Source organism: Panulirus ornatus, chromosome 27, assembly GCF_036320965.1.
Source record: "Panulirus ornatus isolate Po-2019 chromosome 27, ASM3632096v1, whole genome shotgun sequence".
NCBI lineage: Eukaryota > Metazoa > Arthropoda > Malacostraca > Decapoda > Palinuridae > Panulirus > Panulirus ornatus.
The window spans coordinates 9,333,438-9,347,465 of NC_092250.1; the positions used below are offsets into that span (position 1 = coordinate 9,333,438).

The 14,028-nt window shown below is 39.7% G+C and overlaps 1 protein-coding gene across 2 annotated transcripts in view; it reads left to right on the forward strand.

Moving 5' to 3' along the window:
* LOC139757573 (nephrin-like) overlaps positions 1-14,028 on the forward strand; it is a 943,851-nt gene that overhangs the window by 315,760 nt on the left and 614,063 nt on the right. The window lies entirely within an intron of this gene.

Sequence of the window (14,028 nt, forward strand, 5' to 3'; positions counted from 1 at the left end):
AGAATGTATGTGAGAAATACTTAGAAAAGCAAATGGATTTGTATGTAGCATTTATGGATCTGGAGAAGGCATATGATAGAGTTGATAGAGATGCTCTGTGGAAGGTATTAAGAATATATGGTGTGGGAGGCAAGTTGTTAGAAGCAGTGAAAAGTTTTTATCGAGGATGTAAGGCATGTGTACGTGTAGGAAGAGAGGAAAGTGATTGGTTCTCAGTGAATGTAGGTTTGCGGCAGGGGTGTGTGATGTCTCCATGGTTGTTTAATTTGTTTATGGATGGGGTTGTTAGGGAGGTAAATGCAAGAGTCCTGGAAAGAGGGGCAAGTATGAAGTCTGTTGGGGATGAGAGAGCTTGGGAAGTGAGTCAGTTGTTGTTCGCTGATGATACAGCGCTGGTGGCTGATTCATGTGAGAAACTGCAGAAGCTGGTGACTGAGTTTGGTAAAGTGTGTGGAAGAAGAAAGTTAAGAGTAAATGTGAATAAGAGCAAGGTTATTAGGTACAGTAGGGTTGAGGGTCAAGTCAATTGGGAGGTGAGTTTGAATGGAGAAAAACTGGAGGAAGTGAAGTGTTTTAGATATCTGGGAGTGGATCTGTCAGCGGATGGAACCATGGAAGCGGAAGTGGATCATAGGGTGGGGGAGGGGGCGAAAATTTTGGGAGCCTTGAAAAATGTGTGGAAGTCGAGAACAGTATCTCGGAAAGCAAAAATGGGTATGTTTGAAGGAATAGTGGTTCCAACAATGTTGTATGGTTGCGAGGCGTGGCCTATGGATAGAGTTGTGCGCAGGAGGATGGATGTGCTGGAAATGAGATGTTTGAGGACAATGTGTGGTGTGAGGTGGTTTGATCGAGTAAGTAACGTAAGGGTAAGAGAGATGTGTGGAAATAAAAAGAGCGTGGTTGAGAGAGCAGAAGAGGGTGTTTTGAAATGGTTTGGTCACATGGAGAGAATGAGTGAGGAAAGATTGACCAAGAGGATATATGTGTCGGAGGTGGAGGGAACGAGGAGAAGAGGGAGACCAAATTGGAGGTGGAAAGATGGAGTGAAAAAGATTTTGTGTGATCGGGGCCTGAACATGCAGGAGGGTGTAAGGAGGGCAAGGAATAGAGTGAATTGGAGCGACGTGGTATACAGGGGTTGACGTGCTGTCAGTGGAGTGAATCAGGGCATGTGAAGCGTCTGGGGTAAACCATGGAAAGGTGTGTAGGTATGTATATTTGCGTGTGTGGACGTGTGTATGTACATGTGTATGGGGGGGGGGGGGTTGGCCCATTTCTTTCGTCTGTTTCCTTGCGCTACCTCGCAAACGCGGGAGACAGCGACAAAGTATAAAAAAAAAAAAAAAAAAAAAAAAAATATATATATATATATATATATATATATATATATATATATATATATATATATATATATATATATATATATATATATTTATATATATATTATCCCTAGGGATAGGGGAGAAAGAAAACTTCCCACGTATTCCCTGCGTGTCGTAGAAGGCGACTAAAAGGGGAGGGAGCGGGGGCTGTAAATCCTCCCCTTCTCTTTTTTTTTTTTTAATTTTCCAAAAGAAGGAACAGAGAAGGGGGCCAGGTGAGGATATTCCCTCAGAGGCCCAGTCCTCTGTTCTTCACGCTACCTTGCTAACGCGGGAAATGGCGAATAGTTTGAAAGAAAATGTATATATATATATATATATATATATATATATATATATATATATGTATATATATAGGTAGTATGTTTGAGGAAAGGTACCTGGATGTTTTGACTCTGAGTGAAACGAAGCTCAAGGGTAAAGGGGAAGAGTTGTTTGGGAATGTCTTGGGAGTAAAGTCAGGGGTCAGTGAGAGGACAAGAGCAAGGGAAGGAGTAGCACTGCTCCTGAAACAGGAGTGATGGGAGTACGTGATAGAGTATAAGAAAGTAGGCTCTAGATTGATATGGGTAAAACTGAAAGTGGATGGAGAGAGATGGGTGATTATTGGTGCATATGCACGTGGGCATGAGAAGAAAGATCATGAGAGGCAAGTGTTTTGGGAGCAGCTGAGTGAGTGTGTTAGTAGTTTTGATGCACGTAACCGAGTTATAGTGATGGGTGATTTGAATGCAAAGGTGAGTAATGTGGCAGTTGAGGGAATTATTGGTGTACATGGGCTGTTCAGTGTTGTAAATGTAAATGGTGAAGAGCTTGTAGATTTATGCGCTGAAAAAGGACTGGTGATTGGAGATACCTGGTTTTAAAAAGAGAGATATACATAAGTATACGTATGTAAGTAGGAGAGATGGCTAGAGAGCGTTATTGGATTACGTGTTAACTGATAGGCGGGCGTAAGAAAGAATTATGGATGTTAATGTGCTGAGAGGGTGAAGAGAGTGGTGAAGAGAGTGGTGAGAGTAACTGAGCTTGGGAAGGAAACTTGTGTGAGGAAGTACCAGGAGAGACTGAGTACAGAATGGAATAAAAGTGAGAACAAAGGACGTAAAGGGAGTAGGGAAGTAATAGGATGTATTTAGGGAAGCAATGATGGCTTGTGCAAAAGGTGCTTGTGGCATGAGAAGCGTGGGAGGTGGACGGTTTGGAAAGAGTAGTAAGTGGTGAGATGAAGAATTAAAATTATTCGTGAAAGAGAAGATAGAGGCATTTGGACGATTTTAGCTGGTAAATAATGCAAATCACTGGGAGATATATAAAAGAAAGAGGCAGGAGGTCAAGAGAAAGGTGCAAGAGATGAAAAAGACGGCAAATGAAAGTTGAGGTGAGAGAGAGTATCATTAAATTTTAGGGAGAATAAAAAGACATTTTGGAAGGAGGTAAATAGAATGCGTAAGACAAGGGAACAGATTGGAACATCAGTGAAGGGGGCTGGTGGAGAGGTGATAACAAGTAGTGGTGATGTGAGGAGATGGAGTGAATATTTTCAAGGTTTATTAAATGTGTTTGATAATTGAATGGCAGATATATGGTGTTATGGTCGAGGTGGTGTGCAAAGTGAGAGGGTTAGGGAGAATTATTTGGCAAATATAGAATAGGTAGTTAAAGCTTTCCGGCAAGGCAGCGAGTTTTGGATGGTAATGCAGTGGAATTTATTAAAAAAAGTGGGTGACTGAATTGTTGACTGGTTGGTGAGGATATTCCAAATATGTATGGTTCATGGTGAAGTGCCTGAGGATTGGTAGAATACACGCATAGTGCCATTGTACAAAGGTAAAGAGGAAAAAGGTGAGTGCTCAAATTACAGAGGTATAAGTTTGTTGAGTTTTCCTGGAAAATTATATGGTAGGATATTGATTGAAAGGGTGAAGGCATATACAGAGCATCAGATTGGGGAAGAGCAGTGTGGTTTCAGAAGTGGTAGAGCATGTGTGGATGAGATGTTTGCTTTGAAGAATGTATGTGAGAAATACTTAGAAAAGCAAATGGATTTGAATGTAGCATTGACACCTGGAGAAGGCATATGATAGAGTTAGTAGATATGCTTTGCGGAACTAAATAAGAATATATAGTGTGGGAGGCAAGTTGTTAGAAGCAGTGAAGAGTTTTTATCGAGGATGTAAGGCATGTCTACGAGTAGGAAGAGAAGAAAGTGATTATTTCTCAGTGAATGTCGGTTTGCAGCAGGGGTGCGTGATGTCTCCATGGTTATTTAATTTATTTAAGGATGGGGTTGTTAGGGAGGTGAATGCAAGAGTTTTGGAAAGAGGGGCAAGTATGCAGTTTGTTGTGGATGATAGAGCTTGGGAAGTGAGTTAGTTGTTCTTCTCTAATGATACAGTGCTAGTAGCTGATTCGGGCAAGAAACTGCAGAAGCTCGTGACTGAGTTTGGTAAAGTGTATGTAAGAAGAAAGCTGAGAGTGAATGTGAATAAGAGCAAGGTTATTAGGTACAGTAGGATTGAGGGACATGTCAATTGGGAGGTAAGTTTGAATGGAAGAAAACTGGAGGAAGTGAAGTGTTTTAGATATCTGGGAGTGGATTTGGCAGCGGATGGAACCATGGAAGCGAAAGTGAGTCATCGGATGTAGGAGGAGGAGAAGGTTCTGGGAGCGTTGAAAAATGTGTGGATGGCGAGAAAGGTATCTCAAAAAGGAAAAATAGGTATGTTTGAAGGAATAGTCGTTTCGACAATGTTGTATGGTTGCGAGGCGTGGGCTATAGATAGAGTTGTGCTGAGGAGGGTGGATGTCCTGGAAATATGATATTTGAGGAAAATATATGATGTGATGTGGTTTGATCGATTAAGTAATGAAAGTGTAAGAGAGATGTGTGGTAATGAAAAGAATGCGGTTAAGAGAGCAGAAGAGGTTGTTTTGAAAAGGTTTGGTCACATGGAAAGAATGAGTGAGGAAAGATTGACAAGAGGATATATGTTTCAGAGGTGGAGGGAACGAGGAGAGGTGGGAGACAAAACTGGAGGTGGAAAGATGCAGTGAAAAGATGTTGAGTGATCGGAGCATGAACATGCAGGAGGGTGAAAGGCGTGCAAGTAATAGAGTGAATTGGATCGATGTGGTATACCGGGGTCGACGTGTTGTCAATGGATACAACCAGGGTATGCGAAGAGTCTGGGGTAAACTAATCAAAGTTTTGTGGGGCCTGGAAGTGGAAAGGGAGCTGTTGTTTCGGTGCATTATGTATGATAGCTTCAGACTGAGTGTAAACGAATGTGGGCTTTGTTGTCTTTTCCTAGTGCTAACTCACGCACATGCGGGGGTAGGGGGTTGTCATTTCATGTGTGGCGGGGTGGCGACGTAAATTAATAAGGGCAGACAGTATGAATTATGTACACGTGTATAAATGTATATGTCTGTGTGTATATATATGTATAAATGTGTATATATGTATATATATGCATATATGTATATATGTGTATATATGTATATATGTGTATATACGTATATATGTGTATATAAGTGTGTATGTGTATATATATATATATATATATATATATATATATATATATATATATATATATATATATATATATATATATATATTCCTTCCTTTTTCTTTTAAACTATTCGCCATCTCCCGCGTTAGCGAGGTAGCGTTAAGAACAGAGGACTGGGCCTTCTTTGGAATATCCTCACCTGGCCCCCTCTGTTCCTTCTTTTGGAAAATTAAAAAAAAAAGGGGAGGATTTCCAGCAACCCGCTCCCTCCCCTTTAAGTCGCCTTCTACGACACGCAGGGAATACGTGGGAAGTATTCTTAATCCCCTATCCCCAGGGATTATATATATAGATATATATATACATATGAGTATATATATATATATATATATATATATATATATATATTTATATATATATATATATATGTATGTATATATATATATACATATATGTATATCATACAAACCTCCAACAGCCAGGATCGAACCCGGGACCCCTGTGCAAAAGCCAGGCACGCTAACCGCTAGGCTATGGGACTGTATAATAGGAAACAACTATTCGAATACTAAGTACTCGAATACCCTTCGTCTCACAATGGTGAGCAACGGGGTCTATACTGGTTATTTCCGTACAGACGCACATAGCCAGCTGATAGCGTTTTACCGAACCTAACTGTACAACGCGGAGGTATATGAATACGAATAAAGTGCATATGAACGCGCACCTTCATAGAACATACAAACCTCCAACAGCCAGGTTCGAACCCGGGACCCCTGTGCAAGAGGCAGGCATGTAACCGCTAGGCTATTGGACTGTATAATAGGAAACAACTATTCGAATACTAAGTACTCGAATACCCTTCGTCTCACAATGGTGAGCAACGGGGTCTATACCGGTTATTTCCGTACAGACGCACATAGCCAGCTGATAGCGTTTTACCGAACCTAACTGTACAACGCGGAGGTATATGAATACGAATAAAGTGCATAGACCCCGTTGCTCACCATTGTGAGACGAAGGGTATTCGAGTACTTAGTATTCGAATAGTTGTTTCCTATTATACAGTCCCATAGCCTAGCGGTTAGCATGCCTGCCTCTTGCACAGGGGTCCCGGGTTCGGTCCTGGCTGTTGGAGGTTTGTATGTTCTATGAAGGAGCGCGTTCATATGCACTTTATTCGTATATATGTATATATATATATATATATATATATATATATATATATATATCCCTGGGGATAGGGGATTAAGAATACTTCCCACGTATTCCCTGCGTATCGTAGAAGGCGACTAAAAGGGTAGGGAGCGGGGGGCTGGAAATCCTCCACTCTAGTTTTTTTTTTTTATTTTCCAAAAGAAGGAACAGAGGGGGCCAAGTGAGGATATTCCAAAAAAGGCCCAGTCCTCTGTTCTTAACGCTACCTCGTTAATGCGGGAAATGGCGAATAGTTTAAAAGAAAGAAAGAAAGAAATATATATATATATATATATATATATATATATCCCTGGGGATAGGGGAAAAAGAATACTTCCCACGTATTCCCTGCGTGTCGTAGAAGGCGACTAAAAGGGGAGGGAGAGGGGGGCTTTAAATCCTTCCCTCTTGTTTTTTTTAATTTTCCAAAAGAGGGAACAGAGAAGGGGGCCAGGTGAGGATATTCCCTCTGAGGCCCAGTCCTCTGTTTTTAACGCTACATTGCTAACACGGGAAATGGCAAATAGTTTGAAAAAAAGAAAGAAATATATATATATATATATATATATATATATATATACATATATATATATATATATATATATATATATATATATATATATATATATATATATATATATATATATATATATATATATATATATATATATATATGTATGGAAACAAGTGGTTAAGGAAAGTTTTGCAGGGTAGTTCTGAATGCACCAGCGAATACATATTATTTGTTTTTCTTTCAAAATGGAATTGTTTTCCAGTGAACTCTTTGCGTTCAGCCATTGTATGTGACAGGTGCTTTTAGGGATACAGTAATCTAAATCTAGCTCCTAGTTAACTTGTCTCACGTAATCTCTTCCAACGTTTCCAACGTTGTAACTACTTCATTTTCTTATCTTTTGATTCAAATATGAATTTGAGAATGATAAGGTCATATAAGATTTAATCAAGTAGATTTCCGAATAGCTGCAGGTAATGTCGAGAACTCTTTTGTCCTATACTATTATGATTATTGTCATAATCCTGCAAGCTTAAGGAGACTATATCCACTTAAAAGTTTATGAATAATTTTAATACGATTGATAAGATCAAAAGCGAAAAAAAGCCATAAAATGATAAGGGACACTGAAAATTGGAACACAGTTCAAGTTCCATTTGCTAACTTTAAGGATATTCAAGAAAGTGTCTTAACTTTATGGTTGTATCATACAAGACTATTGGGGCTTGAGACTTCAAAAACAAATACTGCAGGATATTTGTTTAAATGAAGGGTGAAGTACGATAACAGTAGTTGATTGCTACTAATATCAGCTCCATCGTGTGTACCTCAGGGTACGATGGTTAACTATGATGACCGTAACGAATGGTTAACGATGATGACCGTAACGAATTCCCATGTTAGATTCATGCTTGCGGCAGTCACTTCAGTCAACCTGGCTGTTCATAGTCCATAAATATTCGGGAAAATGGGTGCCTGAATGGAGCTACTATAGATATATATATTTCTTTCTTTCAAACTATTCGCCATTTCCCGCGTTAGCAAGGTAGCGCTAAGAACGGAGGACTGGGCCTCTGAGGGAATATCCTCACCTGGCCTCCTTCTCTGTTCCTCCTTTTGAAGAATCAAAAAAAAAAAAACGAGAGGGGAGGATTTCCAGCCCCCCACTCCTTCCCCTTTTAGTCACCTTCTACGACACGCAGGGAATACGTGGGAAGTATTCTTTCTCCCCTATATATATATATATATATATATATATATATATATATATATATATATATATATATATATATATATATATATATATATATATATATATATATATATATATATATATATATATATATATATATATTAATATATATATACATATATATATATATATATATATATATATATATATATATATATATATATATATATATATATATATATATAGATATATATATATATATATATATATATATATATATATATATATATATATATATATATATATATATTTTTTTTTTTTTTTTTTTTTTTATACTTTGTCGCTGTCTCCCGCGTTTGCGAGGTAGCGCAAGGAAACAGACGAAAGAAATGGCCCAACCCCCCCCCCCCCCATACACATGTACATACACATGATTCATGTGAGAAACTGCAGAAGCTGGTGACTGAGTTTGGTAAAGTGTGTGGAAGAAGAAAGTTAAGAGTAAATGTGAATAAGAGCAAGGTTATTAGGTACAGTAGGGTTGAGGGTCAAGTCAATTGGGAGGTGAGTTTGAATGGAGAAAAACTGGAGGAAGTGAAGTGTTTTAGATATCTGGGAGTGGATCTGTCAGCGGATGGAACCATGGAAGCGGAAGTGGATCATAGGGTGGGGGAGGGGGCGAAAATTTTGGGAGCCTTGAAAAATGTGTGGAAGTCGAGAACATTATCTCGGAAAGCAAAAATGGGTATGTTTGAAGGAATAGTGGTTCCAACAATGTTGTATGGTTGCGAGGCGTGGGCTATGGATAGAGTTGTGCGCAGGAGGATGGATGTGCTGGAAATGAGATGTTTGAGGACAATGTGTGGTGTGAGGTGGTTTGATCGAGTAAGTAACGTAAGGGTAAGAGAGATGTGTGGAAATAAAAAGAGCGTGGTTGAGAGAGCAGAAGAGGGTGTTTTGAAATGGTTTGGGCACATGGAGAGAATGAGTGAGGAAAGATTGACCAAGAGGATATATGTGTCGGAGGTGGGGGGAACGAGGAGAAGAGGGAGACCAAATTGGAGGTGGAAAGATGGAGTGAAAAAGATTTTGTGTGATCGGGGCCTGAACATGCAGGAGGGTGTAAGGAGGGCAAGGAATAGAGTGAATTGGAGCGATGTGGTATACAGGGGTTGACGTGCTGTCAGTGGAGTAAATATATATATATATATATATATATATATATATATATATATATATATATATATATATATATATATATATATATATATATATATATATATATATATATATGAAGGTTTGCGGCAGGGGTGTGTGATGTCTCCATGGTTGTTTAATTTGTTTATGGATGGGGTTGTTAGGGAGGTAAATGCAAGAGTTTTGGAAAGAGGGGCAAGGATGAAGTCTGTTGGGGATGAGAGAGCTTGGGAAGTGAGTCAGTTGTTGTTCGCTGATGATACAGCGCTGGTGGCTGATTCATGTGAGAAACTGCAGAAGCTGGTGACTGAGTTTGGAAAAGTGTGTGGAAGAAGAAAGTTAAGAGTAAATGTGAATAAGAGCAAGGTTATTAGGTACAGTAGGGTTGAGGGTCAAGTCAATTGGGAGGTGAGTTTGAATGGAGAAAAACTGGAGGAAGTGAAGTGTTTTAGATATCTGGGAGTTGATCTGGCAGCGGATGGAACCATGGAAGCGGAAGTGGATCATAGGGTGGGGGAGGGGCGAAAATCCTGGGGGCCTTGAAGAATGTGTGGAAGTCGAGAACATTATCTCGGAAAGCAAAAATGGGTATGTTTGAAGGAATAGTGGTTCCAACAATGTTGTATGGTTGCGAGGCGTGGGCTATGGATAGAGTTGTGCGCAGGAGGATGGATGTGCTGGAAATGAGATGTTTGAGGAAAATGTGTGGTGTGAGGTGGTTTGATCGAGTAAGTATTCTAAGGGTAAGAGAGATGTGTGGAAATAAAAAGAGCGTGGTTGAGAGCAGAAGAAGGTGTTTTGAAATGGTTTGGGCACATGGAGAGAATGAGTGAGGAAAGATTGACCAAGAGGATATATGTGTCGGAGGTGGAGGGAACGAGGAGAAGAGGGAGACCAAATTGGAGGTGGAAAGATGGAGTGAAAAAGATTTTTTTGATCGGGGCCTGAACATGCAGGAGGGTGAAAGGAGGGCAAGGAATAGAGTGAATTGGAGCGATGTGGTATACCGGGGTTGACGTGCTGTCAGTGCATTGAATCAGGGCATGTGAAGCGTCTGGGGTAAACCATGGAAAGCTGTGTAGGTATGTATATTTGCGTGTGTGGACGTATGTATATACATGTGTATGGGGGTGGGTTGGGCCATTTCTTTCGTCTGTTTCCTTGCGCTACCTCTTCAAAGCAAACACCTGATCCACACATCCTCTACCACTTCTGAAACCACACTGCTCTTCCCCAATCTGATGCTCTGTACATGCCTTCACCCTCTCAATCAATACCCTCCCATATAATTTACCAGGAATACTCAACAAACTTATACCTCTGTAATTTGAGCACTCACTCTTATCCCCTTTGCCTTTGTACAATGGCACTATGCACGCATTCCGCCAATCCTCAGGCACCTCACCATGAGTCATACATACATTAAATAACCTTACCAACCAGTCAACAATACAGTCACCCCCTTTTTTAATAAATTCAGTGTTGTAAATGGAAATGGTGAAGAGCTTGTAGATTTATGTGCTGAAAAAGGACTGATGATTGGGAATACCTGGTTTAAAAAGCGAGATATACATAAGTATACTTATGTAAGTAGGAGAGATGGCCAGAGAGCGTTATTGGATTACGTGTTAATTGACAGGCGTGCGAAAGAGAGACTTTTGGATGTCAATGTGCTGAGAGGTGCAACTGGAGGGATGTCTGATCATTATCTTGTGGAGGCTAAGGTGAAGATTAGTATGGGTTTTCAGAAAAGAAGAGTGAATGTTGGGGTGAAGAAGGTGGTGAGAGTAAGTGAGCTTGGGAAGGAGACCTGTGTGAGGAAGTATCAGGAGAGACTGTGTACAGAATGGAAAAAGGTGAGAACAATGGAAGTAAGGGGAGTGGGGGAGGAATGGGATGTATTTAGGGAATCAGTGATGGATTGCGCAAAAGATGCTTGTGGCATGAGAAGAGTGGGAGGTGGGCTGTTTAGAAAGGGTAGTGAGTGGTGGGATGAAGAAGTAAGAGTATTAGTGAAAGAGAAGAGAGAGGCATTTGGACGATTTTTGCAGGGAAAAAATGCAATTGAGTGGGAGAAGTATAAAAGAAAGAGACAGGAGGTCAAGAGAAAGGTGCAAGAGGTGAAAAAAAGGGCAAATGAGAGTTGGGGTGAGAGACTATCAGTAAATTTTAGGGAGAATAAAAAGATGTTTTGGAAGGAGGTAAATAGGGTGCGTAAGACAAGGGAGCAAATGGGAACTTCAGTGAAGGGCGTAAATGGGGAGGTGATAACAAGTAGTGGTGATGTGAGAAGGAGATGGAATGAGTATTTTGAAGGTTTGTTGAATGTGTCTGATGACAGAGTGGCAGATATAGGGTGTTTGGGTCGAGGTGGTGTGCAAAGTGCGAGGGTTAGGGAAAATGATTTGGTAAACAGAGAAGAGGTAGTAAAAGCTTTGCGGAAGATGAAAGCCGGCAAGGCAGCAGGTTTGGATGGTATTGCAGTGGAATTTATTAAAAAAGGGGGTGACTGTATTGTTGACTGGTTGGTAAGGTTATTTAATATATATATATATATATATATATATATATATATATATATATATATATATATATATATATATATATATATATATATATATATATATATATATATATATATATATATATATATATATATATATATATATATATATATATATATATATATATATATATATATATAATGTTCACCACAACATTCTCTCTCCTTTTCTGAAAACCCATACAAATCTTCACCTTCGCCTCCACAAAATAATGATCAGATATCCCTCCAGTTGCACCTCCCAGGACATTAACATCCAAGTCTCTCTTTCGTGCGTCTATCAATTAACACGTAATCCAATAACGCTCTCTGGCCATCTCTCCTACTTACATACGTATACTTATGTATATCTCGCTTTTTAAACCAGGTATTCCCAATCACAAGTTCTTTTTCAGCACATAAATCTGCAAGCTCTTCACCATTTCCATTTACAACACTGAACGCTCCATGTATACCAATTATTCCCTTAACTGCCACATTACTCACCTTTGCATTCAAATCACCCATCACTATAACCCGGTCTTTTGCATCGAAACCTCTAACACACTCATTCAGCTGCTCCCAAAACACTTGCCTCTCATGATCTTTCTTCTCATGCCCAGGCGCATATGCACCAATAATCACCCATCTCTCTGCATTCACTTTCAGTTTTACCCATATCAATCTAGAATTTACTTTCTTACACTCTATAACATACTCCCACAACTCCTGATTCAGGAGCAGTGCTTCTCCCTCCCTTGCTCTTGTCCTCTCACTAACCCCTGACTTTACTCCCAAGAAATTCCCAAACCACTCTTTCCTTTTACCCTTGAGCTTCGTTTCACTCAGAGCCAAAACATCGATGCTCCTTTCCTCAAATATACTACCTATCTCTCCTTTTTTCTCATCTTGGTTACATCGACACACATTTAGACACCCCGATCTGAGCTTTCGAGTAAATGTGAATAAGAGCAAAGTTATTAGGTACAGTAGGGTTGAGGGTCAAGTCAATAGAGAGGTAAGTTTGAATGGAGAGAAACTGGAGGAAGTAAAGTTTTTTAGATATCTGGGAGTGGATCTGGCAGCGGATGGATCCATGGAAGCGGAAGTGAATCATAGGGTGGGGGAGGGGGCGAAAATCCTGAGAGCCTTGAGGAATTTTTGGAAGTCGAGAACATTATCTCGGAAAGCAAAAATGGGTATGTTTGAAGGAATAGTGGTTCCATCAATGTTGTATAGTTGCGAGGCGTGGGCTATGGATAGAGTTGTGCGCAGGAGGGTGGATGTGCTGGAAATGCGATGTTTGAGGACAATATGTGGTGTGAGGTGGTTTGATCGAGTAAGTATTGTAAGCGTAAGAGAGATGTGTGGAAATAAAAAGAGTGTGGTTGAGAGAGCAGAAGAGGGTGTTTTGAAATGGTTTGGTCACATGGAGAGAATGAGTGAGGAAAGATTGACCAAGAGGATATATGTGTCGGAGGTGGAGGGAACGAGGAGAAGAGGGAGACCAAATTGGAGGTGGAAAGATGGAGTGAAAAAGATTTTGTGTGATCGGGGCCTGAACATGCAGGAGGGTGAAAGGAGGGCAAGGAATAGAGTGAATTGGAGCGATGTGGTATACCGGGGTTGACGTGCTGTCAGTGGATTGAATCAAGGCATGTGAAGCGTCTGGGGTAAACCATGGAAAGCTGTGTTGGTATGTATATTTGCGTGTGTGGACGTATGTATATACATGTGTATGTGGCGGGGTTGGGCCATTTCTTTCGTCTGTTTCCTTGCGCTACCTCGCAAACGCGGGAGACAGCGACAAAGTATAATAAAATAATATATATATATATATATATATATATATATATATATATATATATATATATATATATATATATATATATATTCTTCTTTTTTTATTTGTTTTTCTGTTATACTTTGTCGCTGTATCCCGCGTTAGCATGGTGGCGCAGGGAAACAGACGAAAGAATGGCCCAACCCACCCACACACATATCCATACCGATACATCTCACCGTATGCATACATATATATATATATATATATATATATATATATATATATATATATATATATATATATATATATATATATATATATATATATATATATATATATATATATGTATATATATATACACACAGACATATACATATATACACATGTATATAATTTATACTGTCTGCCCTTATTCATTTCTGTCGCCATCCCGCCACACATTAAATGACAACCCCTTCCTCCGCATGTGCGTGAGGTAGCACTAGGAAAAGAAAACAAAGTCCACATTCGTTCACACTCAGTCTCTACATCCAGGCCCCACAGAACTTTCCATGGTTTACCCAAGACTCTTCACACGCACTGGTTCAATCCAACGACAGCATGTCGACCCCGGTATACCACATCGTTCCAATTCCCTTCCAACCAAATGGCGTTCTAGCTTCGTCTCTTCGATGTATATCAACTGACTGTTATATTTCTC